Raw genomic sequence first — 25,485 nt, forward strand, 5'->3', positions numbered from 1 at the left:
TCATATGATGTCAGGTGGTATTAAAGAAGAATTAACACTTATGGCAAGGAAGACTTTATTCAAGACTACTGCAACAGGAGTTGACTTTTTTTTTTTTTTTTTGAGACTGAGTCTCACTCTGTCACCCACTGGAGTGCAGCGGTGCTATCTCGGTTCACTGCAACCTCTGCCTCCCAGGTTCAACTAATTCTCCTGCCTCAGCCCCCTGGGTAGCTGGGATTACAGGCACGTGCCACCACGCCTGGGTAATTTTTGTATTTTTAGTAGAGATGGGGTTTCACCATGGTGGTCAGGCTGGTCTTGAACTCCTGACTGACCTCAGGTCATCCACCCGCCTCAGCCTCCCAAAGTGCTGAGATTACAGGCATGAGCCACCACGTCCGGCCTAGGAGTCGACTTTTGCAATAGAGGAGGAGGTTGAGTTCATCACTGAATCCAGCAAAGATCTAGCTGGGCATGTATAATCAGAGTGAGGGGGTCATTGGGTGGAAAATCACTGAGAGAACACACGAAGGGTAGGGGGACTCTTGCTAAACCAACTCAACAGGATTCTGTGGAAGGCAGGCCAAGGACTTACACAATAAAAGCAGGGGATGAGGAACTTGGTCAGATATTGAGGGTGGGGGAATGACTCAGCTGAATTCTTTGCTAAAGGCAGGCCACATGAAGAAGAGGATCCAGAGGAGCCTGTCTAAAGTTTGGTCAAGTAGAGAGTCTGTGTTGATGTTATGAAGAAAATGAAGCAGCTGTGGGATAGTGAGGTTACAGAGTAACAGGTTAGGCCCTTTTATGTTTTTGAGATGGGGTCTTCCTCTGTTGCCCGGGCTGTGGTGCAGTGGCTTGATCACAGCTCACTGCAGCCTCAAACTCCTGGGCCCAAGCAATCCTCCTGCCTCAGCCTCCCTACTAGCAGGGACAACAGGCATCTGTCATTGTGCTTGGCTCATAGGGGTGCTTTTTAAATTTAACTTAATTTTATTTTTGAGGTGAAGTGTTCGCTTTGTAGCGCAGGCTGGAGTATAGCGACACCATCTCGGCCCACTGCAATCTCCGTCTCCCAGGTTCAGCCAATTCTCCTGCCTCAGCATTCTGAGTAGCTGGGATTACAGCTGTCCTCCACCACGCCTAGCGAATTTTTGTATTTTTAGTAGAGACAGGGTTTCACCATGTTGGCCAGGTTGGTCTTGAACTCCTGACCTCAAGTGATCCACCTGCCTCGGCCTCCCAAAGTGCTGGGATTACAGGCGTGAGCCACCGCACCTGGCCTGCAGTGTTTTTTAATATTCAGTGTTAGCAAGGTCTTTAGGGTTGAAATCTGGATCATGTGTCAGAGCCAGACTTTCAAATGGCCCCCCTGGAGGGTGTATTCTGGGTAAAGGAAACAGCCTGTACAAAGGCCCTGAGGGTTGTGTTCATTGTGTTTGAGCAACAGTGAGGAGGAGGGGGTTTGTAGGCGAAGAGTGATAGGAAATAAGGTTGAAGAGGGTGGGGCGAGAGCAGATCATGCAGGCCTTATAGGATGTGATAAAAAGGGATGAGAAAGAAAGCTGGGAGGAGGGATAATTTGGATTTAGGGTAAGGGAGAGCTTTGCTCATCTGCAGGACCGCAAGGGGTTCTGTGCTGCAGGGGCGTAAGAAGGAGCATGTGTCATGTGGGGAAAGCAGGGAAGTGGGGCAGAGGGACATAGGAGAGGAAGATTAAGAGCCAAGGGGGAGGAGCAGGCATGCAGGTCCTTTTCCATCTTTACAGTCAGGGTTTCTCAATCATTTTAATGACAGCCTCAGCCCTTGCGTAAAAAGCAATAAAGGGAGGAATGCCTCTCTGTTTAACTTGAAGGAAAGCTACAGAGGATGGAAAAGAGGGTTGGTTGAAATAAAGTTGGAGCTGGTCTCGCTTGGCTGGCTGCCCTTTCTATAAATATCGCCCTCCCAGTCCTGGAAATGCAGCAGTTAGGGTCCTTGTGAGCTACTGAGGAACATCCTTCCTGTTCAAATGCCCAGAACTTGGCTGCCTGTACACTTCCGTATGCAAAGTGCCTAAAAGCTGGGGAGAGTGCAGGGTCAAAAGTGGGGAATTCTGAGCCCACTCCTTTTACCCCCCGGGGGTGGCCTCACTTCCTCTGGGGGCTCTGGCAGCTTGCTTAGAAATCTGTCTTCAGCTTAGAAATCTGCAAAAGTCATTGGCCAGGCTCAGGAGAACTAATCCTTTGTGCCAGAGGGGTTGGTGGTGTGGTCGGGAGCGAGCTCCTAGCTGGTGCTGAGCCCTGCTGCCCCTGGGGTTTTGCTGGGGGAGAGGGAGAGGGTTAAGGGGCTAGTGTAATTTGGCAACATGTGAGTAAAAAAGCAGATGAGAACCCACAGAGTAACTAGACATTCTTCTCTTTGCATGCAAGATCCTGCTGAATGTTGGAAGAGGAAGGAATATTTTTCTTGCTTTTTAGACATGACATCCTGTGAGGGGAAGATTTGGAACAGATGGGGGCCAGGGGAGCCTCACTGTATTTTCTTGTTTCACCACTGCCTCCTCCCTCCCACAACCAGAAATGTCTTTTTCTTCCCCGCTAGGGAAGTTAATGTTAAGGCGGGTGGGGAGAGGGGGGGATGTCCTGTAGATGAGGAAAGTAAGTTATCAGGGGTCAGGGAAAGATAATCCATTAGGTTTCCAGAAAGAATTCACTTGTCATTGCAGTCTCCTTCTAGGTCCAAAGATAGACAACTAACTCAAAAGTGTATCTTTGGTTTAATCACTGCTCTGGTGATATTTGCATTAATGAGGGAGAAAAGAAAGGATCCCCAACAGATGGAGAAGGCAGCTCTCTGACTAGTGAAAGGTAAGGAATTTTTCTGAAATCTTGGGTGCACAATGTGGGAAAAACAAAATTGGTAATGTCTCATGGGATCAGTGCAGGCATCTGCACAGTTTTCACTCCGACTCCTGTCTGTCAGATTGACTGCAGTAGAGAAGATCGTAAATGTGGTGATGGAAGTGGGCTGTGACACACTTGATTGGCTGTAGCAGTGTTCCTGGTAGAGCCACATTCCCAGCACAGCTGTGGGTAGCTGGGCAGCTGGTATGATGTTAGCCTCCAAATCACAGCCGGTTCTTTCTGCTGTCAAATGTCCAGCCACTGAGCCCCCTTCCCCTGAACCTCTATAGAAGGGGGAGTTCTGCCAGTGGAGTCAGATGGCCTTGTTAGCCAGGGTGGGCCCGTCTAACTGCCTGTTGCATCTTGTCTGTTCCCCAAAGACAGCTTGGGTTGATGTGATGTGAAAAGGATGGGGCAGGAGGAGAAGGGGACAGATTCTGTGCTTTCCTTCTGTTGTTCCCTTTTGGCTGATGGGAGCCTGTGTTGGTGTTTTTCTCTTCCTTTGTAGGAGGAGATTTTGAGTTCTGGGGTCTGGCTGAGGAGACACGTGCCAGAGTGTCTGGCCCATTTGGGTCAGGCTGCCTGACTCTGGCACACAGTTCTGGAAGGATGTCCTAGAGAGCTGGTTTACTGAGGCAAGAGCTGCAAGCTAACTAGGGAAAGAGAAGAGGAAAGTATTAGGTGGCTGTGTGCTCAGGATCCCCGGTTGAGATATTGAGAATTATGTCTGGGGAACAAAATCTAACAGGCTGTCCTCACATGAGATGTGTTCCCAGGCTGGAGTGCAATGGCATGATCTTGGCTCACTGCAGCCTCTACTTCCTGGGCTCAAGAGATCCTCCCACCTCAGCCTCCCAAGTAGCTGGGACTGCAGGCACGTGGCACACCCCATGCTTGGCTTTTTCTTTCTTTCTTTTCTTTTTTTTTGAGACAGAGTCTCACTCTGTCACCCAGGCTGCAGTACAGTGGCACAATCTTGGCTCACCACTGAGATCAAGCAATTCTCCTGCCTCAGCCCCTCGAATAGCTGGGACTACAGGTGTGCACCACCATGCCCGGCTGATTTCTTTTTGGTATTTTTAGTATTTTTAGAGATGGGGTTTCGCCATGTTGGCTAGGCTGGTCTCAGAACTCCTTACTTCAAGTGATCCACCCACCTTGGCCTCCCAAAGTTCTGAGATTACAGGTGTGAGCCACTACGCCTGGCTGCCTGGCTATTTTTTTTTTTTTTTGAAGTAGAAATTGTGGGGGGGGGGTAGTTTGCCATGTTGCCCAGGCTGGTCTCGAACTCCTGGGCTCAAATGATTCACCTGCCTCAGCCATCCAAAGTGCTAGGATTGCAGACATGGGCCACTGCACTCGGCCAAGGAAAGACATAGTTTAAAAATCACTTGCTGGCCAAGCATGGTGGCTCACGCCTGTAATCCCAGCACTTTGGGAGGCTGAGGCAAGTGGATCACCCGAGGTTGGGAGTTTGAGATCAGCCTGACCAAAATGGTGAAACCCTGTCTCTACTAAAAATAGAAAATTAGCTGGGCATGGTGGCGGGCGCCTATAATCCCAGCTACTTGGGAGGCTGAGGCAGAAGAATCGCTTGAACCCAAGAGGCGGAGGTTGCAGTGAACTGACATTGCACCATTGCACTCCAGCCTGGGCAACAAGAGTGAAACTCTATCTCAGGAAAAAAAAAAAAAAAAAGTCTCTTGCTAACAGAGTAATGTGGCCTGTGTGCCTAGCTAGGATGAGATCTCCCATCTTGATTCTTTACTCTTCTAACAATTAGACAATGTAACTTGATACATTCAGTGGGAGCTCTAGGCTCTCCCTGTCTTCTCTGTTGTTACAGTAGCCATAGGCATGTTATCTGCCCATTGGAAAGGATGATGGGAAAACAACAAACCTGTCCTGGACCCTGCAGTTAGGACTTCAGGGGACACATGAGTGAATATAAATGATACAGGTCCGCTCCCATAGAACCCAAATGCAAATATAAGAATATTTAACTCGTAGTGGATTCTCTAGGGTCAGGCAAGGCTATAAGCAACAGACATAATTAGTTAATTCAACAAATATTAATTGAACCCTCACTATTTGCTAGTCCCCATGGATACAGTGAAAAATGGGACAGACACAGCCGCCACCTTCCTGGATCTGTGGTCTTATGCTGTGTACACAGGCTTGTAGACAGGCTCTTGCGATACACTCTGTGAGAGGTGCTGAGATACAGGACATAAGAAGAGTCGTGGGCTTTTACGGAGAGGGGGGGAGTTGGGAAGACCTGCCCAGAGGAAGTGATGTTGAAGTTAATCCATGAATAAGCACAGTTGACATTGAATGTTTATGCTTAGTTGACCTGCTACAGGCCTTTGGTCCTGGTGTCATTTTTATTTGCACCATCTTTTACTCTGAAAAGTGCCTGGTTTGCGTGGTGAGCTCTTTGGTGCCCTAACTATGTGCCAAACATTGCTCCAGGAACCCCATCATCAGAATAGCACTGACTCAGAGTAAGTAAGCAAAACTGAGCTGTTTGTCAGTCATATGATTTATGTCACTCGATCCTGAGCTGGGCCCCTATTTTATTAGTTAGGGATGCTTTGGGCTACAAATACGGGGAACCTCTGAACAGCGGCTTTAATCAGAATGGTATTTATTATTTTATTTTTGTTATTATTTTTTTGAGACGGAGTCTCGCTCTGTTGCCCAGGCTGGAGTGCAGTGGCACGATCTTGGCTCACTGAAACCTCCGTCTCCCGGGTTCAAGCGATTCTCCTGCCTCAACCTCTCAAGTAGCTGGGACTACAGGTGCCTGCCACCACGCCCAGCTAATTTTTGTATTTTTAGTAGAGACAGGGTTTCACCATGTTGGCCAAGATGGTCTCCATCTCTTTTCTATTTTTTTGAGACGGAGTTTTGCTCTTGTTGCCCAGGCTGGAGTGCAATGGCGCGATCTCCACTCAACACAACCTCCACCTCCCAGGTTCAAGCGATTCTCCTGCCTCAGCCTTCCCAAATAGCTGGGATTATAGGCATGCGCCACCAAGCATGGCTAATTTTGCATTTTTAGTAGAGATGGGGTTTCTCCGTCTGGGTCAGGCTGGTCTCGAGCTCCTGACCTCAGGTGATCCGCCCACCTTAGCCTCCCAAAGTGCTGGGATTACAGGCATGAGCCACTGTGCCTGGCCAAAGGGCTGCTGCCTCCTCGTTGGGGAATCAAACCCCATTCTCCCACATGACAGGAGGGGATACTCACACCACTACACTAACGAGGACGACAGTCTTGATCTCTTGATGTCGTGATCTGCCCACCTCGGCCTTCCGAAGTGCTGGGATAACAGGCGTGAGCCACCGCACCCGGCCTACAAATTACCTTTTCAAACAAGCTTTTTTTAATAAAATGTTCACAGTTATCTATTAATAGTAAAAGGCAAAATACAAGTTAATGCTAACGTTTTGATCAAAATTATTTCAAAGCTAAAGAAGTAATATTTTGAAAATTTAATCTTAGTTTTACTTTAATGAGATATTTAATATCTGAAATTCCAGTGCTTATTGTCCATTTAATTTCCAAAGAAAAGAATTGGCATTGGCTGGTGCAATGGCTCATACCTGTGATCCCAGCATTTTGGGAGGCAGAGGCAGGCAGATCGCTTGAGCTAGGAGATCAGCCTGGGCAACACAGTGAAACCCTGACTCTAACAAAAATACAAAAATTAGTTTGGCATGGTGGTGAGCGCCTGTGGTCCCAGCTACTTGGAGGCTGAGGTGGGAGGATCACTTGAGTCCAGCAGGTCAAGGCTGGAGTGAGCCATGTTTTTGCCACTACTGCACTCCAGCCTGAGCGAAAGCACAAGACCATCTGAAAAAAAAATGTTATTATTGGTATTATACATCCTTCAAGTTTTATTTTATAAATATATTTCCCATATCTATGTGAGATACGTATCTACATTTATGATACATACGTATGCAATATGATATAATTTTGCAAAATATCCCTCTGCCACCATGTGCAACTGGTGCTAATTTAGTAACACTGATTTGTGAGTCCTCTGGAACCATGAATAAGAACAGAAGCAAAAAAAAGGATATTCAGTGCTCCTGCATATCCTATTCATGCTCCTATTCATTTTGCAAGAATGTATTGCATTTGTGCTGAGAGGAAGGATTTGACAAGCTAATTTGTCTTTTCTCTTCCCTAAGTGCTCTACCACTCCAGTCCTTCCCACATTGCACTGCAGCACTGGTCTCTAGTGTTGGCAGTGGCATAATCCACAAGCCTTCTCGTTTAGATGCAGTTACCTTTTGTTTTGAGGGGGCAGGGGAAGAGGTGTGAAGTGTTTCTCTGGGGCCTGACTGCTGTTAGGTGTTACTTGTGACAGCGGATATTGAGGGTGATAGGTCATGCTGTGTGACCCTCGATGACAGAGGTGCCCATGTGTTGTTTAACTTTTAGGCATGTGTTTGAAATAGGTGGGACCCTGAAGCACAGGGCCCAGGGCAGGGGCCTCTCTTGTCTGGTTCTAAGGGCAGCACTCTTGTTTTCCAGAAACCCTCAGTAGGCTTCCTTTCACATTTCATTGGATAGAATTAATCCCTGCCAGAAAGAAAGTAGATTTCCTTAACTTCCTTCTGCCAATCATGAGTCATTGCTTGGGATGAGCGCATGGTCTCTGGACAAAATTGGGGTTCTGTTAGGAAGAAGAAATAGCTAGACAGTCAACCAGTGATATCTCCAAAATTATTATTCCCATTTTTCTGAAGGGGAAATTGAAGCTTACAATGGTTAAGGTCGTACACCTGGAAGTGGTGGAACTGTGGTTTGAACCAAGGAAGGTTGGCTAAGGAGTCTGTCTTAACCACTCTACTTGCTGTTTCCCATGGCCGAGGAGCAGGAGTTAGCTATATTGGGGTTTGAGAAAATCCCAGTCAGAGGAAATAGCATGTGCTGAAGCCCGGAGAGGCAAGGGGTGGCATGGTCTCGCTGCAGATTGAGAGATGCTGAGTGACTCAAGTCTGTTGTGTGAGGGGAATGCTGGGGGATGAGGCTGGAGAGGGTGTGCAGCTGGGGCTGCTGGGTGAAGATGGGAGGGGACGAGATTGGGAATGGCATGGGCTGGAAGATTGTTGAAAGACTTTACTAGGGAAGAGATCCAGGTAACCTGAAATAGGAGAGGCAGAAGGGAAGGCATGCAATCAAGAGAGATTTAGAAAGCAGAATTGGGATTTGATGATATGAAGGTGGAGGAGAATCACCTGAGTTTATGACTTAGAAATGGGTTACCATTCAGAAACAGAAGGCAGTGTTACCAGTGGAAGGTCTTGACTGTGAGTTCTCCAGGTTCTTGGCATTTTGAACAAAGAATTGGACAACACACCCAAAGCAATGAAAGAATGAAGCAATGAAAGCACAGATTTATTGAAATGAAAGTACACTCGACAGAGTGGGAGTGGGCTCGAGCAAGCCCTGGTTACAGAATTTTCTGGGGTTTAAATACTCTCTAGAGGTTTCCCATTGGTTACTTGGCTACAACCTATGTCAATGAAGACTTGCCCATGACTAGTCTGTATGGTTGTGGGAGGTGACCAATTAGAGGCTGAAGTGAAGTTACAAAGTTACAACCTATGCAAGTGAAGACTTGGCCAGGGAGCAGTCTGATTGGTTGTGGGAGGGGACCAATCAGAGGTACTTTCCATTTTTCATTTGCAGTGCAGAAATGGGGTGGGGTTGTAAAAGAAGTAGCCTCTGATCCTTTTGTTACTTGGACATAGAGAGGTAAGATTTTCCTTTTGATTCAGTTCTAGGAAGTCAGCATGAATCAGCCTTAGGTTCCCTACCTTCTTCAGACCCTGTTCTCCTGCCTCAGCAGTACCAGGTGAGGGCATAGGGGAGAAGGAGTTCACTTTTTATTTTTTGAGTCTCATTTTGCACATGTTGAGTTCAAGGACATAGAGTGGAGCTGTCCTGTAAACATTAGAGTCTGAAACTCAGGAGAGACATCTGGACTAGGGAGCAATGTGGGCAGCTTCAACACGTAGAACCCCTGGGTTCTATGGTGGGTGAGAATGTGTAACACATGAAAAGAGAGTCTAGGACGGAGCCATGTTTAAGGAAAAGAGGCCCACAGAGGAAACCAAGAAGACATGCCTCACACACAAAAAGCCAGGAGAATTTGGTGACACTAATGCTGAGGAAAGGGAGTTTTAAGCAGGAAAGAAAGATAAGGCCTGAGAAGTACCACAAAGGTCATTGATGATGACAGCAAGAGTGTAACAGCCAGATAATAGAAAGTTGATGGGAATGTGGTTTCTTCGTTCAAGATATTAAATATGAAGGAAAGTGTATGTGAGGATCCAGGGAAAGCTTTTTTAAAAAAAAAAAAATGCAGGAAGATTGGAGCATGGTTAATTGCTTCTGAGAGGTAGACTTCTGGTAGACCAGAAGTTGAAGATACAGAGAGGAGGTGGGTAGTGTGAGGACCTGAGAAGGTGGGGAAGAGTATGGGATCCCGACTCAGATAGAAAGAGGACTCCCATTGGAGCAGGTGGAGTAGAGACCAGGAGAATGGGTGGGACTGGGACATGGAGGAGCTTCCTTTTAGATGGTTTGTTTCCTATATAGAGTAGCTGCAAGAGAGGGAGTGGTGGATCAGATATTTAGGGAAGCTGAGTTGGGATTGTCTCCTGTAAGAACAAGAGGGCTGAGGGGGAAGCAGGGCTGGCTTCATGAGTGGGCAACTTGAGCAATTGCACGGGTCCCTACGCTTAGAAGGGCTTCATGCTTTGTATAGTGCTCTGACATCACTGTCTTGAAATTGTTAATGATGTTGGAACGCAGGCCCCCTCATTTTCATATTTGTTTTTTTTTTTTTTTTTTTGAGACAGAGTCTCACTCTGTCGCCCAGGCTGGAGTGCAGTGGCCGGATCTCAGCTCACCGCAAGCTCCGCCTCCCGGGTTCACGCCATTCTCCTGCCTCAGCCTCCCAAGGAGCTGGAACTACAGGCGCCCGCCGCCTCGCCCGGCTAGTTTTTTGTATTTTTTAGTAGAGACGGGGTTTCACCGGGTTAGCCAGGATGGTCTCGATCTGCTGACCTCGTGATCCGCCCGTCTCGGCCTCCCAAAGTGCTGGGATTACAGGCTTGAGCCACCGCGCCCGGCTTCATATTTGTTTTGAGTGTAAGTGTGCCTCATGCAATATCTGGGACATACTGAGATTAGCAGTTACTCACAGCTGGGCATGGTGGCTCACACCTATAATCCCAGCACTTTGGGAGTCCGAGGCGTGTGGATCCCCTGAGGTCAGGAGTTTGAGACCAGCCTGGTCAACATGGCAAAACTCCATCTCTACTAAAAATACAAAAAATTAGCTGGGCGTGGTGGCAGGCGCCTATAATCCCAGCTACTCAGGAGGCCGAGGCAGGAGAATCGCTTGAACCCCGGAGGCAGAGGCTGCAGTGAACTGAGATCAGGCCATTGCACTTCAGCCTGGGCAACAAGAGCAAAACTCTTGTTTCAAAACAAACAAACCAATTACTCTTTATCTGAAATTCTAATTTACTTATCCGTATTTTATCTGGCCACCCTAACTGGGTGCTACAAATTATGTAGCTGGTGCTGCTGGGAAGACAGGAGAATTGCAAAGTGGTGTCACAGGCCCGGGGGAGGTTTCCTCTGTGAAGGATCCGAGAGTGGGGAAGTGATGGGTGTAGAGACTGGACTTGTGGCTCTAACTTGTGGGGCTGTGGAATGGTCTCTAGCAGGGCCAGCCACCTGAATGTCAGTGCAGGACAGCCAGATGGCTTGGAATATCTGGGTTGTCTCCAGACCCCTCACTTGGGTGAGACTGAAAGCCCTTACCTTGGTTGGTGAGGCCCTGCTGTCCCTCCCACCCTTGCATACTGCAGCCCGCTGCTCTGCTGGCTCTTCTGCAAACACCCTTTGCTCCTGTAATCTCAGGGCCTCTGCTCTGATGGTTCTCTCTGCCTGGAATGTTCTTCCTGTAGGTATCCCCAAGGCTCGTGCCTCTTGTTCCCTCTGGGCCCCTGAGAGGCCTTCCTTGATTACTTTTTTACTTCCTACTCCATCTTTCTTCATGTCACTTCCCACCTCCTGACATATTATATATGTGTATTTTCTGTCTCTTTCCATTACAATGAAAGTACTGTGAGAATGAGAAGTTGGTCTTGCTCACTGATGTAACCCCTATTCCTGGACATGCAGGGGAAACTGAGATATTTGTTGAACTGATATGTTAACTAATGATACATGGGCCAGGTGAAGTGGCTCATGCCTGTAATCCCACCACTTTGGGTGGCCGAGGTGTGTGGATCACCTGAGGTCAGGAGTTCAAGACCAGCCTGGGCAACATGGTGAAACCCCATCTCTACTAAAAATACAAAAATTAGCCGGGGGTGGTGGCGGGTGCCTGTAATCCCAGATACTTGGGAGGCTAAGGCAGAGAATTGCTTGAATCCCAGAGGCGGAGGTTGCAGTGAGCTGAGATCACGCCACTGGACTCCAGCCTGGCAACAGAGCGAGAGTCTGTCTCAAAAAAAAAAAAAAAAAAAAAATTAGCTGGGCGTGGTGATGTGTGCCTGTAGAACCAGCTACTCGGGAGGATTGCTGGAGCCCAGGAGTTGGAGGCTGCAGTGAGCTACGATTGTGCCACTGCACTCCAGCCTGGGTGACAGAGTGAGAATGCCTCTTAGAAAATTAAGAAAACAAACAAACAAAACTTTATCACCTAGATTTTGGTAGTAGTATTTGGGCATTTCTTTTTTTTTTTTTTTTTTTTTGAGACGGAGTCTCGCTCTGTCACCCGGGCTGGAGTGCAGTGGCCGGATCTCAGCTCACTGCAAGCTCCGCCTTCCGGGTTCACGCCATTCTCCTGCCTCAGCCTCCCGAGTAGCTGGGACTACAGGCGCCCGCCACCTCGCCCGGCTAGCTTTTTGTATTTTTTAGTAGAGACGGGGTTTCACCGTGTTAGCCAGGATGGTCTCGATCTCCTGACCTTGTGATCCGCCCGTCTCAGCCTCCCAAAGTGCTGGGATTACAGGCTTGAGCCACCGCGCCCGGCTTTTTTTTTTTTTTTTTTTTTTTTTTTTTTTTGAGACGGAGTCTCACGCTGTTGCCCAGGCTGGAGTGCAGTGGCGGGATCTCGGCTCACTGCAAGCTCCGCCTCCTGGGTTCACGCCATTCTCCTGCCTCAGCCTCCTGAGTAGCTAGGACTACAGGCGCCCGCCACCGCGCCCGGCTAATTTTTTGTATTTTTAGTAGAGATGGGGTTTCACTGTGGTCTCGATCTCCTGACCTTGTGATCCGCCCGCCTCGGCCTCCCAAAGTGCTGGGATTACAGGCTTGAGCCACTGCGCCCGGCCGTATTTGGGCATTTCTAGTGAATGTTAGCTAATGACTCACTTCGCCTAGGTGACAGAGTAACTCAGCCCTGTGGTGTCACTCATGCTTACCACTGCCAATGAATCTCTGTGCCAAAAATTAGATTCGATCTTAAAGCAGGAGAGATTTGTTTAGGTGGAAATCTGTTTTTGGTTTCCTTTCCATTATCGCCCATTCCCTCTGGGAGAACACCTTTTCCTATGGAGTTGGATGGGGCTGACCTTTGCCCTGTGTCCTTAAGAGTAGGCAGGTGGTCTGAGCCAGTTGAGTCCTTCCTGGTACTTCTCTGCCAGAGTTCTTGGGAGAAGATGGTCTATTTCTGCTGGACTTGGTAGGATGTGAGTGTGAGGTTGTTGATTAATATCCTGCTCACTAAGTAGAGAAAGGACAGGGAGAGCTCTGATGTTTGAGGCCTTAGATCCGGCTACTCCCTAGTGACATGAGCTAATGAATTCCTTTTTTTTTTTAAATTTATGCCAGATTGACTCTAGTTTCTATCACTCACAGCTGAACAAGCTCTGACCCATACATGTTATGTTGCTCAGGCTGGAGTGCAGTGGCTATTCGTAGACGTGATCAGATCATAGTGCACTGCAGCCTTGAACTCCAGGGCTCAAGTATTCCTTCTGTTTCAGCCTCTCAAGTAGCTGGGATTATAGGCACACGTCACTGCACCCAGTCCACACAATTTTGATTGAAAAATTAGAACAACTTGACCTGTGAGATAATAGTAGAAGATTAGACAGTTAAGTGAATTAATGAGTTATGAGAGGAGCTTCTCCTGATTTCCCTGATTCTTTTTATTATGGGAGTGGGAGCAGGGGCAGAGGGTATGAATGAGGGTAAGATGAGGATGAATGAAGGAGATTGAAGTGAGCCCACAGGCGTGGCCTTTGCCAAATGGGGGTAGGGATGCTGGGGCCCCGGTTCCCTCCCAGCTGCAGTTCCCTGGCAATGGCTGAGGAGAGCCTGGGGTCGGCAGGCAGCTGGATTGGAGAGAGCTCTCAACTGTAAGCCAGCTCTGGGCTCCTGTCCTGTTTCTGTGTGTGCTTTGGGGCACATCTTCAACTTTCTGAGCCTCGCTTTCTCTTTCATAAAACGGGAGTGCTGACGGTGCCCTGCTGACTTCCGAGTTTGTGTGAGAGGCTCCCAGGAGCTGATGAGAATCTCTGAAACCATCATGAGAACCATCAGGACTTTCTAGCTGTAGGGTGGTTTGCCTCTTTCATTTGCTTGAAGGCTGGACTAGACAAGTGCTAGGAACTTGTCTAGTTCCTAGAGGACTAGACTAGTCCTCAGGACTTGGGCTGGGATCTGACCTTCATGAATTGCAGACTATAGACCTTAGGTGGTCAAGAGGAGGCCGGGTGCCGTGGCTCACGCCTGTAATCCCAGCACTTTGGGAAGCTGGGGTAGGCGGATCGTGAGGTCAGGAGATCGAGACCATCCTGGCTAACGTGGTGAAACCCTGTCTCTACTAAAACTACAAAAAATTAGCGGGGCGTGGTGGTGAGTGCCTGTAGTCCCAGCTACTTGGGAGGCTGAGGCAGGAGAATGGCGTGAACCCGGAAGGCGGAGCTTGCAGTGAGCCAAGATCGCGCCACTGCACTCCAGCCTGGGCGACAGAGCGGTACTCCGTCTCCAAAAAAGCAAACAAAAAGAAAGTGGGCAAGAGGAAGACTAAAATGTATGGCCCATAGCCTGAAAGTTCTTCAGGGTCATGGATGAGGATGTGAAAGGAGTTTGTTGGGCAGGGCAGACTCTGGCCTAGGGCAGGTTTCTGGCTGGAGTAGTTAATTTAGTGCCTTTTACTTGTTGGAAAGACTGAAAGATACTTTTTTTTCCCCTTTCTTTTAAAAAAGTAATACAGAGTTTTCTGAATACGAAAGCACGAGCTGGGCACCGTGGCTCATGCATATAATCCCAGCATTTTGGGAGGCAGAGGTGGGTGGATCTCCCAGGAGTTCTAGACCAGTCTGGGCAACATGGCGAAACCCCATCTCTACAAAAAATACAAAAATTAGCTGTGCACGGTGGCACACGCCTGTAGTCTCAGCTACTTGGGAGGCTAAGACCAGAGGATGGCTTGAGCCCAGGAGGTCAAGGCTGCAGTGAGCCATGTTCATGCCACTGCATGCCAGCCTGCGTGACAGAGTGAGACTGTGTCTCAAACAAACAAAAAAAGAACTTTGAAAATAAAAATATGTGTAAGGAAATCAAAACAACTCATGATTATCCAACTCCCATAAATAACACTGGTAATATTTTTGTCTATCTCCTGGTATTTACTTCATTGTGCCTATGTGTCATGTGTGTGAGAGATGGCTTATAAATAAAATTTGGTATGTACAGCTTCAGAATCTGTTTTTCACATAATATAAACATCTTCCTATATCTTTAGATTTTTCTTACAGCCTAATTTTTAATTGTTATGTAACAGTTTTAACTGTTCTACCATATATGATGTATTCCTTTTATTGGATAGAAGACTTTCCAGTTTTTTAGGATTATAAAATCATATTGTGGTTAAATCTTTACAGATAAATCTTTGTCCATGTGGAATTATGGGGTCCAATGGGATATCCATGTAAGAATTTTTGTATATGCTCTGGCCAAACTGACCCTAAAGGAATGCTAATTTGCCTTCCTATTGTTGTGTGAGGGGCATCATGATTCTCTGAATCCTGGCCCTTGCTGGGTATTATTGGATTTTTAGGACTTTGCCAAATGCTGGTCTTGCTCTGTCGCCTGGGCTGGAGGGCAGTGGTACAATCATAGCTCACTGCAGCTTTGAACTCCTGGGCTCAAGCTATCCTCCTGCCTCAGCCTCCTTAGGAGCTGGGACTACAGGCATGCCACTATGTCTGGCTAAATGTTTATTTTTGTAGAGACGGGGCCTCACTATGTTGCCCAGGCTGGTTTCGAACTTCTGGCCTCAAGAAATCCTCCCACTTTGGCTTCCCAAAGTGTTGGCATTACAGGTGTGAGGCACCATGCCTGGCCTTGTTTTTATTTGATTATGCCTCTTTTTCTGGTTACCAGTAAGGTTGTTTTGTTCCCCCATATAATTAATAGCTATTTATATGTTTTTGTGAATTGCTTTATTCATTTTCCTATTGGGGTGCTTGTATTTTTCTTACTGATTTATACAGACTGTTTGTAATAAAAATATTAACGCTTTTTGGGGATCAATACGTTTTTAGTAGTGTGATGAAATAATTTAATAATGGATCAAAGCAGAAGGTTTGATTCCAGGGGGAAAATTTTTTAAGCTACCCACCTCTTGCCCTACACATAAATCCAGAGATAAGTAGTATCTTCGGAATTAAACATGTCTTAAAGCATGGACAGGCCCCTTCCTCCCTTCCTCCCTCCCTCCCTTCCTCCCTCCCTCCCTTCCTCCCTTCCTCCCTTCTCCTTTCTCTGTCTCTCTCTTTCTTCTTCTCTTCCTCTTTCTTCCTCTCTTCCTCTCTCTTTCTCTTTCTCTCTCTCTTTCCTCTCTTTCTCTCTCTCTCTCTCTCTTTTTATGGAGTCTCACTCTGTCTCCCAGGCTGGAGTGCAGTGGCACAATCTCCGTTCACTGCAACCACCGTCTCCCAGCTTCAAGCTATTCTCCTGCCTCAGCCTCAGTCTCCTGAGTAGCTGGGATTACAGATGTGAGCCACCACGCCTGACTAATTTGTGTATTTTTAGTAGAGATGGGGTTTTGCCACATTGGCCAGGCTGGTCTCAAACTCCTGACCTCAGGTGATGCGCCTCGGCCTCCCAAAGTGTTGGGATTACAGGCGTGAGCCACTGCACCTGGCCATTACCTTTGTTTCACGAATGAGTTAGGCTGTGGCAACTAGACTAGGGTGACTCCCCACACCCTGCCCCTAGAGCTGGTCACAGGCAGAGCTGAGCTTGAACTTGGGCTTCACACCTGTGTTCACATGCGCCACTTGTCATTGCCTGTGACTTTCCTGTCTCTCCTCCTCATCTTTCAAACACTCCCTGGAGCCATTTAGTGCCTAGATGATGCGTGTTTTTATACCAGCCACTCTACTCAAAAGCAAAATCTGTTTGAAAGCTGTGTTACAGGTTCTTCCAGAACTTCCAGTTTTTAAGACTGTCTTCCCCTTGCTGCAGCTTCCTTTGTACTATGCAGCCACTAGCTCCGAAGGGACCTTCTGCCAGGGAATTTGATTCCTTGGATAGAGCCCTTCTGTTGACCACTGACCTCAGGGCTAGGTCCCCAAAATGTCGCCTCTCTATGATCATTTCTGCAAAGTAGCAACAGGTCAGTTAGGATGTGGATTTTCTCACTCTCTCAAAGGTTCTTTTATTTAAATATGTTCATACATTTTTCTCCTGCCGCTCTCTTTCCTGAAAGAATGAAGTTAGAGGATTAGGTTGCTAAATTTAGCTCTTGCTGACGCACTGGCCTCTCACTAGCAGTCTCCTCGTGTCTCAGTGTTTCTCTAAGCCTCGCTTTTTTGCTGGTAGACGCACACCATCACATCCTACATAATATTTAGCTCTGAGGCGTTTCCAGATGGGAAGTGCGTTTCTGTATTTTCATAGCCGTGTTCTCTACGTGAATGGACTGGCGTGAAGCTGGGGGCTGACGGCTGACAGGGCAGGTAGGGGGGCTGGCAGTGACCTGAGAGAGGTGAAGATCCCCAGGGTGGTGGTGGGGAAAGCAATGCAGTCCTTGTCAGATGTTTGCTTGCTGTGAGGAGAGGGAGATGGCTGTGAGAGGAGATCTGGGGATGGTATTTGACTGGGATATGAATGGAGCATTTTCAGGCAGGGGAGGCCCTCCTACTTGAAGCAAGCCTGAGTGGTGTTAAATAAAAAAATTATTCTGGCACTTGTAAAAATGGTAAGGAAGACTTTGCTCAGGAGTCTTGCAACAGGGTTGTTGCAATAGGGGAGAAAGATGGGGCTCAGTTCTAAATGCAGCAAGACAGTTGAGGATTTACAGCCAAGGAACAGAGAGGAGGGGGTCAGTGGATGGAAAATTACTAAGAGGAGACATCAAGGGAATGGGATTCTCGCTAGACTTAAAAGGACTCTTGCTAAGGGCAGGCCAAGGACTTATACATCCAAGGTAGGGGATGAAGCGGTTTATCAGACATCAAGGGTAGGGGACTCCCTAAACTGAATTTGCAGGACTCTTGCTAAGACTGGGCTCTGCAGGCCTGGCAAGGACAGGAGGGATACAGAAGGCCAAGGTTCAGAAGAAGGCTCAGAAGAGCCTAACTAAAGTTTGGTCAAAGAAAGGGTTTTTGTCAGTGCTTCCTCTTGTTCAGGGAGAGAAAAATTCTTCTTTTCTCTGAATAATATAGGTCCGTTTCTTGTTCGATCACCTTTTGTTCATTAAGGACCAGCTTGAATGTCTGTTGGGGCCTGGCAGGAGAGGATACTTGCTGGATGGTGCTAACCATCAGGCATTTAAACGAGGGAGATTCATGATCTGCTGTGGTGATGGGTCCTTTGAAGTTTATGTCAAGTCATCCAGCTTGCAAGGCTACTTTAGATCTTGGGGGGAAGATCAGCTATAAGACAGCCTAGAGTTGCAATGAGGATTTGGGCAGTCAGCCTTTAGCTCTCAGTGACGTCAGGAGGGTGGGAGAAAACTTACAAAGTAGAAAAATTGAGAAGTTGGTAAGAACTGTGAAATGTGCAGAATGGCAAGATCCAGTACAATTCACAGTAGGTAACAAGGTAAAAAGTAAAATGTGATTTACCAAGAGGTGAAAACTCAAAGGCAATGAACAGGACTAGAATTTGATATTCTGCAAGGATGTGCTATAGTTTTCTATTGAAATACAAATAAGCACTGGTCCCTGGATGGGCGTGTTGAAATGTCAGCACGGAAGGTGGTCTGGTGTTAGGCAGGTCTCGGTTCAAAGCCCATCACCTTACCGGAGACGCTGGGCAGATTGGTTGCTCTCCTAGTGTCTGTTTCCTTAGCTGTGAGACATGATGAAAGCGAACATTTATTATTTCTCGTGTGCCAGGCACTGCCATGAGCATTTCACATGCTTTATCTCATTTAATCCTCACAACTTAGTGAAGCAGGTAAATCATCATCTCCATTTTTTTTTTTTTTTTGAGACGGAGTCTCGCTCTGCCGCCCAGGCTGGAGTGCAGTGGCCAGATCTCGGCTCACTGCAAGCTCCGCCTCCCGGGTTCACGCCATTCTCCTGCCTCAGCCTCCTGAGTAGCTGGGACTACAGGCGCCCGCCACCTCGCCCGGCTAGTTTTTTGTATTTTTTTAATAGAGACGGGGTTTCACCGTGTCAGCCAGGATGGTCTCGATCTCCTGACCTCGTGATCCGCCTGTCTCGGCCTCCCAAAGTGCTGGGATTACAGGCTTGAGCCACCGCGCCCGGCCCATCATCTCCATTTTGCAGAAGAGTAAACTGAGGCTTTAATATATCCCATAATATGTCCACAGATGTTGCCAACCTGCAAGTAGAGATTGAAGCTCATGTACTTAAAATGAGTTTGGCACTTATCAGGTACCTGATAAATGTAAAACATTTTTTCCTCCAAAGTATATGTGGGAGAACTGGAGCTATAGAGTGTGCCTGAGCCCAGTCAGATTCAGTAGGCGGGGCTCTCCCCCAAAGAGGGAAAATCCTGAGACACTTATCAGTGGAGGGATGGAGCCTGCTGTGAGGGTCCTGGCAGAATCCCTGCATTTTGTCCTCTGGGGGCAGCTCTCCTGGGAGTTGGAGAGAGGCTTTGACCCAGCCTTTGCTGGCCACTGGGCAGGACCTAGCTGGGAGCAAATGCCAGGGCCAGCAGAGGCTTGTCCAGAGATGACTCTCACTGGCTGTGCTGTGTTTGCTATGTACCTGGTAGGCACGCATCTCAGTTATTCTCACATCTCTGCAGTAGGTATCCTTCACCTTCCCATGCAGATGGAATTGAAGCTCCAAGAGGGTAACCAACTGCCCAGACACATTTGAAGTAGTGAGGCAGGGATTTGAGCCCAGGTCTGGTCCCTGGGCCTGTGCTCTCTGTTCTGCTGTGCATCCTGGGCGATCAGGGAAGCAGACCCAAGCTAGGGAAGAAGTTATGTGAGCAGGGCTGAGGCACTGGAACAGAGTGGGTAATGCAGGACCTTGGGAATCAAACACACTGGAGTTCAAATCCTGGCTCTGCCACTTCTTAGCTCTGTGAGCATGGAAGTGGCTTAACTTCTCTGATCCTTGGGTCCTCCTCCATAAAAGAGGAGAGCCATAACTACCCAGAGAGTGTAAGGATGACATGAGAATGTATATAGAGCCTTGGCATGGGCCTGGGTATGATGAGCATTCAGTGAATGCTGGCTGCTGTGGGCACGTGGGAATTGCTGGGAACTTTCTCATCCACTTGATCTCCTTGGCCCTTAGGGAAGGCAGACACTGGAGGGCAGGTCTCAGACACGAGAGAGACCCTTAGCTTTATTTATCCACCCTGGGATGTATCCCTGGGAGCTGTGTATCAAAATTATAGCCACCAAATATAATTTGGAAGGACTTAATAATATGATATAAGGTTGGAAGGACAAGGGAGAGGCTAGGCGTAGGTATGGCATCCTTACAGTGGTCCAACTTCCCTCTTGCTGGTGATGTCCAAAGAGAAAGGCCAGCACAGTGGCTCAGATGGACCTAGTGGGACTGCCTGGAGGAACCTATGCAGTGGGCTTGGGCGGGGCCCACAGTTACTGGTGGCGGGGGTGGGTGCTGTCAGTGTCTCCTCCAGCCTCCACTGAACCTTTCACATCAGGTGCCCTAGAGTAGCACCTGTTTACCTAGACCTGCCCTCCAGAGACACCGTCTCCCCACCTTGTGAGCTCCTGGCTGCCATGACCTCTGCACCTGCCCAGAGAGGCTGTGAGGATGAAATGCTGATGTGCATGAAGCTCTTAGGCTAATACTTCACATGCAGTGAGCACCCACCTTCTGACTGTGGCTCATTAATTTGTGGATTCAAGTACCGTTTTAGGTTGAGAGGTCATAGTTATGAAGAAAACAGTCCCCACCCTCATGGAGGTCACACTCTAGTAGGAAAGATGGATGAGAAACATGTAAGCAAGTAGATTTGATTGTACTATTGGAATGAAGAAAGGTAAAGCAGGGAGAGGGAACAAAGACGTTCTTGGTGGGGCTGGGAAGGCTTTTATTGGGAGACAACAAGTGAGCAGAGACCCTGGGGATGTGGAGGTGCCAATCATGAGAATGCTGGGGGACGCCTGGTGCGGTAGCTCACACCTGTAATCCCAGCACTTTGGGAGACCGAGGCGTGTGAATCACTTGAGGTCAGGAGTTTGAGACCAGCCTCGCCAACATGATGAAACCCTGTTTCTACTAAAAATAAAAAATTAGCCAGGTGTGATGGCGTGCCTGTAATCCCAGCTATTGGGGAGACTGAGGCAGGAGAATCACTTGAAGCCAGGAGGCAGAGGCTGCAGTGAGCGGATATCGCACCACTGCACTCCAGCCTGGGCGACAGAGCAGGACTCTATCTAGACAGACAGACAGGTAGATAGATAGAATGAATGTTGGGGGGCATCCCAGCAGAGCCATCAGGTGGGACTGAATCTGGTACAAGATGGAGAGGAGGGATAACTGGGAAATGAGGCCAGGGTGGAGGCTACCAGGTCACATAGGACCTTATCATTGTTTTCAACAATCATTATTTCTAGATGTCGCTAGGCAGGATCAGCTGTTCCTCCTCTTGTGCTGTTCTGGTGGTATGCACACAGGCATGGTAGCAAGTCACCCTGTGTTAGGACTGTGTATTTTACCACCACACTGAGGGCTCTGGAGGCCAGGCACTATGGCTGTTTCGCATATATCCAGCACCTAGCATGGGAGCTGTTTATTGAAATTATAGCTACTGAAGGTTGGAAGGACGAGGGGGAGACCAGGCCTGGGTATGGTATCCTTAGATCAGTCCAACTTCCCTCTTCCTGGTGATGTCCAAAGAGGAAGGAGCATGGAGTCTGTGCTTCGTACATTTAAAGATGAATCTTAGTGGCAATGGATGCTGTCTGTTGGGGGTTTCTGTGAGCTATCCACAGCAGTTAGAATTTTATATTTCATCATCTCATTGACTCAATACAATAGCCTTGTCCCGAAAGTGTCATCTCCATTTTATGGATGGAGAAATAAGCCTTAGAGGCCGTCGCATGCCCCAAGCACACAAACCTAGGAACTTGCTGAGCTGAGATTTGAAGCCAGGACTCTAAGGACCACACTTTCAACTCTGACCAAGCTGGAAGGTCGGCTGCCTCCGATAGGGGCTTGGCCCAGGACTGCCCTTCCAAGGGCTGTGGTGTTTACTGCCCAGGGTCTTGGCATCCTTCGGCCTTCTTGGTCCCTCAGGGGTACCTTGCACCCCAGCCTGCCCTGTAGCATCCCAGGGAGCCTGAGGGGCTGTCCCTCAGACCTTCTCACAGCTTTGTAATCCACAAATGGAAAAGTGGCACTTAAAATGAATTTATTCAGGTGGGAGCTGTGTAAGACATGAAAATAAGGCTTTTGAGCTGCTCCACATAAACTTGAGTGTAAATGAAAAGCTTTTTATTTGGTTTCTGAGCCAGACTTTGAGAAGCCAGTGGGCCGTGCGGTCTGGAAGCGCACGTTATGGGCGCTGGGTCGGAACAGGGGCCACTTTGAATGGCAAGGAGGGAGAATCGCTCCAGTGAAGCTGGAACGGCCAAGAAGCTGGGATGTCAATAAACACAGGCAGGACACAGAAAGCCTTTTCCAAAGAGATGGAAGGCGGGGAAGTGAAGGAAAGGCAGTGCCTCACTCCCGGCGCATTTGAGAAGGAAAATGCTTGAGGTAACCCGTGTTGGCAGCTTTTATAGCTTCCTCCCGATAATGTGCTGGGCAGACCCTGAACAGGCTGGTGTTTTATTTTCGTGTAACGAAGCCGAGTGGACCAGGGGCAGCTCTCCAGCAATGGCTGGCCTGGGGCTGTGCCCACGGAGGGAGACAGGGCTGCCTGAGTCCTGGGGCAGGGGGCAGCCCTCCTGCCTGCTGGGCAAACCGTGGGGAAGGCGGGGACCAGGATTTCTGACTTCCTCTGGATGATGTTTGGTTTGTCACAATCCTTAGACGTAAGGCCCCCTTATGGCCAGTGCCAGTGAGGGAGGTGGCAGGCGGCTGTGGGAAGGCAACGGCTCTGAGAAGGAGGGCACAGGTCCACGCTGTCTAAATGTTGCCGGTTGTGAACTACACAGGAACCTTAGCATGGGGAACCCACAGAAAGGTCTTTGTGCCCTTGGCTGCCTTTTGCCAAGGTACTTTCCATGACTAGATTTACCTTGCATTTATATTCTCTTCTCTTTGGTAATATGTACATATGCGTGTGAGGTATATTTGGACCTGGGATTATGTGTGTGGTTAAAAATATACATCAGTACGTTAGTGACCTGCATGGGTGCATTAAGCAATGTATTTTGAGAGCCATGGGCTGGAGGGAAACACCCAACTAGCTACCTTGAGACACTAGCAAAGCCCAAAGTACTTCCGTTAGATGAGAGTATGATCTACTGTTTTATATGTTTGTTACAGATTTTTTTTCTTCCTGTTTTCTCCTGGACATTCTATGGAAACAATATATGTATTTAAACAAAATTTTAAATGTCAATCTTAAGAATTTCAGGGATTTTTTTTTTTTTGAGATGGAGTCTCATTCTGTCACCCAGGCTGGAGTGCAGTGGTGTGATCTTGGCTCACTGCATCCTTTGCCTCCTAGGTTCAAGCAATTCTCCTGCCTCAGCCTCCCAAGTAGCTGGGACTACAAGCGTGCGCCACCATGCCCAGCTGATTTTTTGTATTCTTAGTAGAGACAGGGTTTCACTGTGTTAGCCAGGCTGGTCTTGATCTCCTGACCTCGTGATCCGCCTGACTCGGCCTCCCAAAGTGCTGGAATTATAGGTGTGAGCCACCGCACCCAGCAAATGTCAGGGTTTTTTAAACCCATGTTTATTTTGAAAAATTGAAAATATCAGGAAAAATAAGAAAATAAAAGTCTTCTGTAATGCTATCATTCAGGATAATTGCCGCTGTTCTTTAGGTATTTGTATGCTCTTCCAGACATGTTCCTAATGAGTATATATTAATGTAAAATAAAATATCAATGGCTCACATTTGAGTGTTACTATTTGCCAGCACTTTGCATGTATGGACTCACTTGATCCTCAACAATTCAATGATTGGTTTTATTATTAAACCCATTGTACAGACGAGAAAGCCGAAGCCCAGAATGATTACCTTGCTTAAGATCACATAGGCAAGTAGCCAAGCCAGGATTTGAACATAGGCAATCTGGTTCCAGAGCCTATGCTCTTAAGGCACTTGCTATACTAACTTGCAAAAAGAATTCAGAGAATACTAACCATACCAATTTGTAACCCACTGTTTTTCCCACTCAAAATATTATGAGCTCCCTTCCATGCCAATAACCTTACATCTAGAACATCATTTAAAATGGCTCTGTTGTGATGCATACATCCCAAAAATGGAATGCTACAATGCTGTTTCCCTTTCTGGCTGTTTTGGGTAATAATAATAATTAAACTTAAAAATAGCAGATATTGAGGTTCTGTGTCTGGTGCTGTCCTAATATCTGTTTACATCTTATCTAATTTAATCCTTGTAATAACTCGGGCTTCTTACAGGGGAAGAAGTTAGGGAAGAACAGGAAGAAATTTGCCATGACATCTTCCTTACATAAAACTTCAAGGTTAGATTTTTGACCTTATCTTCAAATAAAATTATATATGTAATAATGTTTTTGTGTTCTTATTAATTTTTTTAAACTTATTTGGAAATAATTTGACTCACAGGAAGCTACAAAAAAAGTACAGAGAATTCCTGTGTTCCCTTCACCCGGCTTCCCCCAATGATATCTTAAATAACTAGTATGCATCAAAACCAGGAAATCGACATTAGTGTTTCCTGTTAGCTCAGGTTGTATATTTGTTACCAATTTTTTTTTTTTTTTTGAGATGGAATTTCACTCTTGTTGCCCAGGCTGGAGTACAATGGCGCTATCTTGGCTCACTGCAACCTCCGCCTCCTGGGTTCAAGCAATTCTCCTGCCTCAGCCTCCGAAGCAGCTGGGATTATAGGCACCCGCCAACACGCTGGCTAATTTTTTGTATTTTTAGTAGAGATAGGGGTTTCATCGTATTGGTCAGGCTGGTCTCAAACTCCTGACCTCAGGTGATCTGCCCGCCTTGGTCTTCCACAGTGCCGGGATTCCAGGTGTGAGCCACCACTCCTGGCCTAAAATTTTTCTTTAAACACTTAAAATATGTCACACTATGATAATCTAGTTTTTTTTATTCTTTGTTGTGAAGTATACAGGAGCCTCTAAGTGGAAGTGGCTCAGGCCTCTTTCCTGGCCTTTGAGAGGTTAACACTATTATTTGCTCCATTCAACCAGCAAGGGATTGGAGGTCTAGGGAGGTTGTCACGTGCACAAGGTCACACAGCTATAGTAAGCTTCTGAGTTGGGACTTAGCCCCTCTGCTTCTAAAATCCCCTATCTGAACCTCATACTCTCCAGCATCTGTTCTAGTTTTTCACTGTTCTTTGCTACTCAGGCTGAGGCCCCGAATATAAGTAGATGTGTGTTAACAAGAGTCTGTGCATGCATGTACCTATACACAGACAGTTCCCCTGCTCTCTGGAGTCCCTTCTCCTGGACTGGAGAATGCCGAACTGGAGAGAACCTCAGGAATTGAGCACATATCCTGACTCATTATTTAATGGGATGGGAGGATCAGGCCAGCTCGGGGACCATCTGCTGTGTCCTGTGTTGGCCTATCCCCAAGGGCTCTGGGCCATATTCTCCTGTAAATCCTCTACCTTATTCTCATGGTTGCCTCTCCCCAACTCTCCTCCAGTTGCTTGTTTCGCCTTTTACCCAACTTCCAGCCATCTGGCTCCACATGCTCTCAGTTCCATGCTTGGGTGGCAGTGGGCTTAGCCTGAGATGCCTGGACTTCACTCTCACATTGCTTCTCTCATCCTCCAGCCCCTGTGCCCCATGGCCAGTGGCTGAGACAAAAGAAAAGGAGAAAAAGCCACATGTATAGGGAAGACCCAGGAGAAGAAATTTCTCTAAAGTCCCCTCTAGAGGAAAAGATATTTTTACCTCCACCCCAGTCACTCCCTCTCTTTTGTTGCCTTCTCTTCCCCTTTTATTCATAGCTATAGCTGCCAG

The 25,485-nt window shown here is 47.5% G+C and overlaps 1 protein-coding gene and 1 long non-coding RNA gene across 9 annotated transcripts in view; one reads left to right on the forward strand and one right to left on the reverse strand.

The window, feature by feature from the left end:
• The first annotated feature begins 16,730 nt into the window (after positions 1-16,730).
• Positions 16,731-25,485, forward strand: part of ARHGAP26 (Rho GTPase activating protein 26) — an 840,200-nt gene continuing 831,445 nt past the window's right edge. For all 8 annotated transcript variants that reach the window (XM_077937293.1, XM_077937301.1, XM_077937297.1 and 5 more), the window contains exon 1: positions 16,731-16,883. The gene's annotated coding sequence lies outside the window, so the exon portion shown is untranslated. The remainder of the gene's footprint in view (positions 16,884-25,485) is intronic.
• LOC144329562 (uncharacterized) overlaps positions 16,750-25,485 on the reverse strand; it is a 200,078-nt gene continuing 191,342 nt past the window's right edge. The window contains exon 2 of the long non-coding RNA XR_013394922.1: positions 16,750-16,892. This is a non-coding gene — a long non-coding RNA (uncharacterized LOC144329562). The remainder of the gene's footprint in view (positions 16,893-25,485) is intronic.

The sequence above is a fragment of the Macaca mulatta genome, chromosome 6, assembly GCF_049350105.2.
Source record: "Macaca mulatta isolate MMU2019108-1 chromosome 6, T2T-MMU8v2.0, whole genome shotgun sequence".
Lineage (NCBI taxonomy): Eukaryota > Metazoa > Chordata > Mammalia > Primates > Cercopithecidae > Macaca > Macaca mulatta.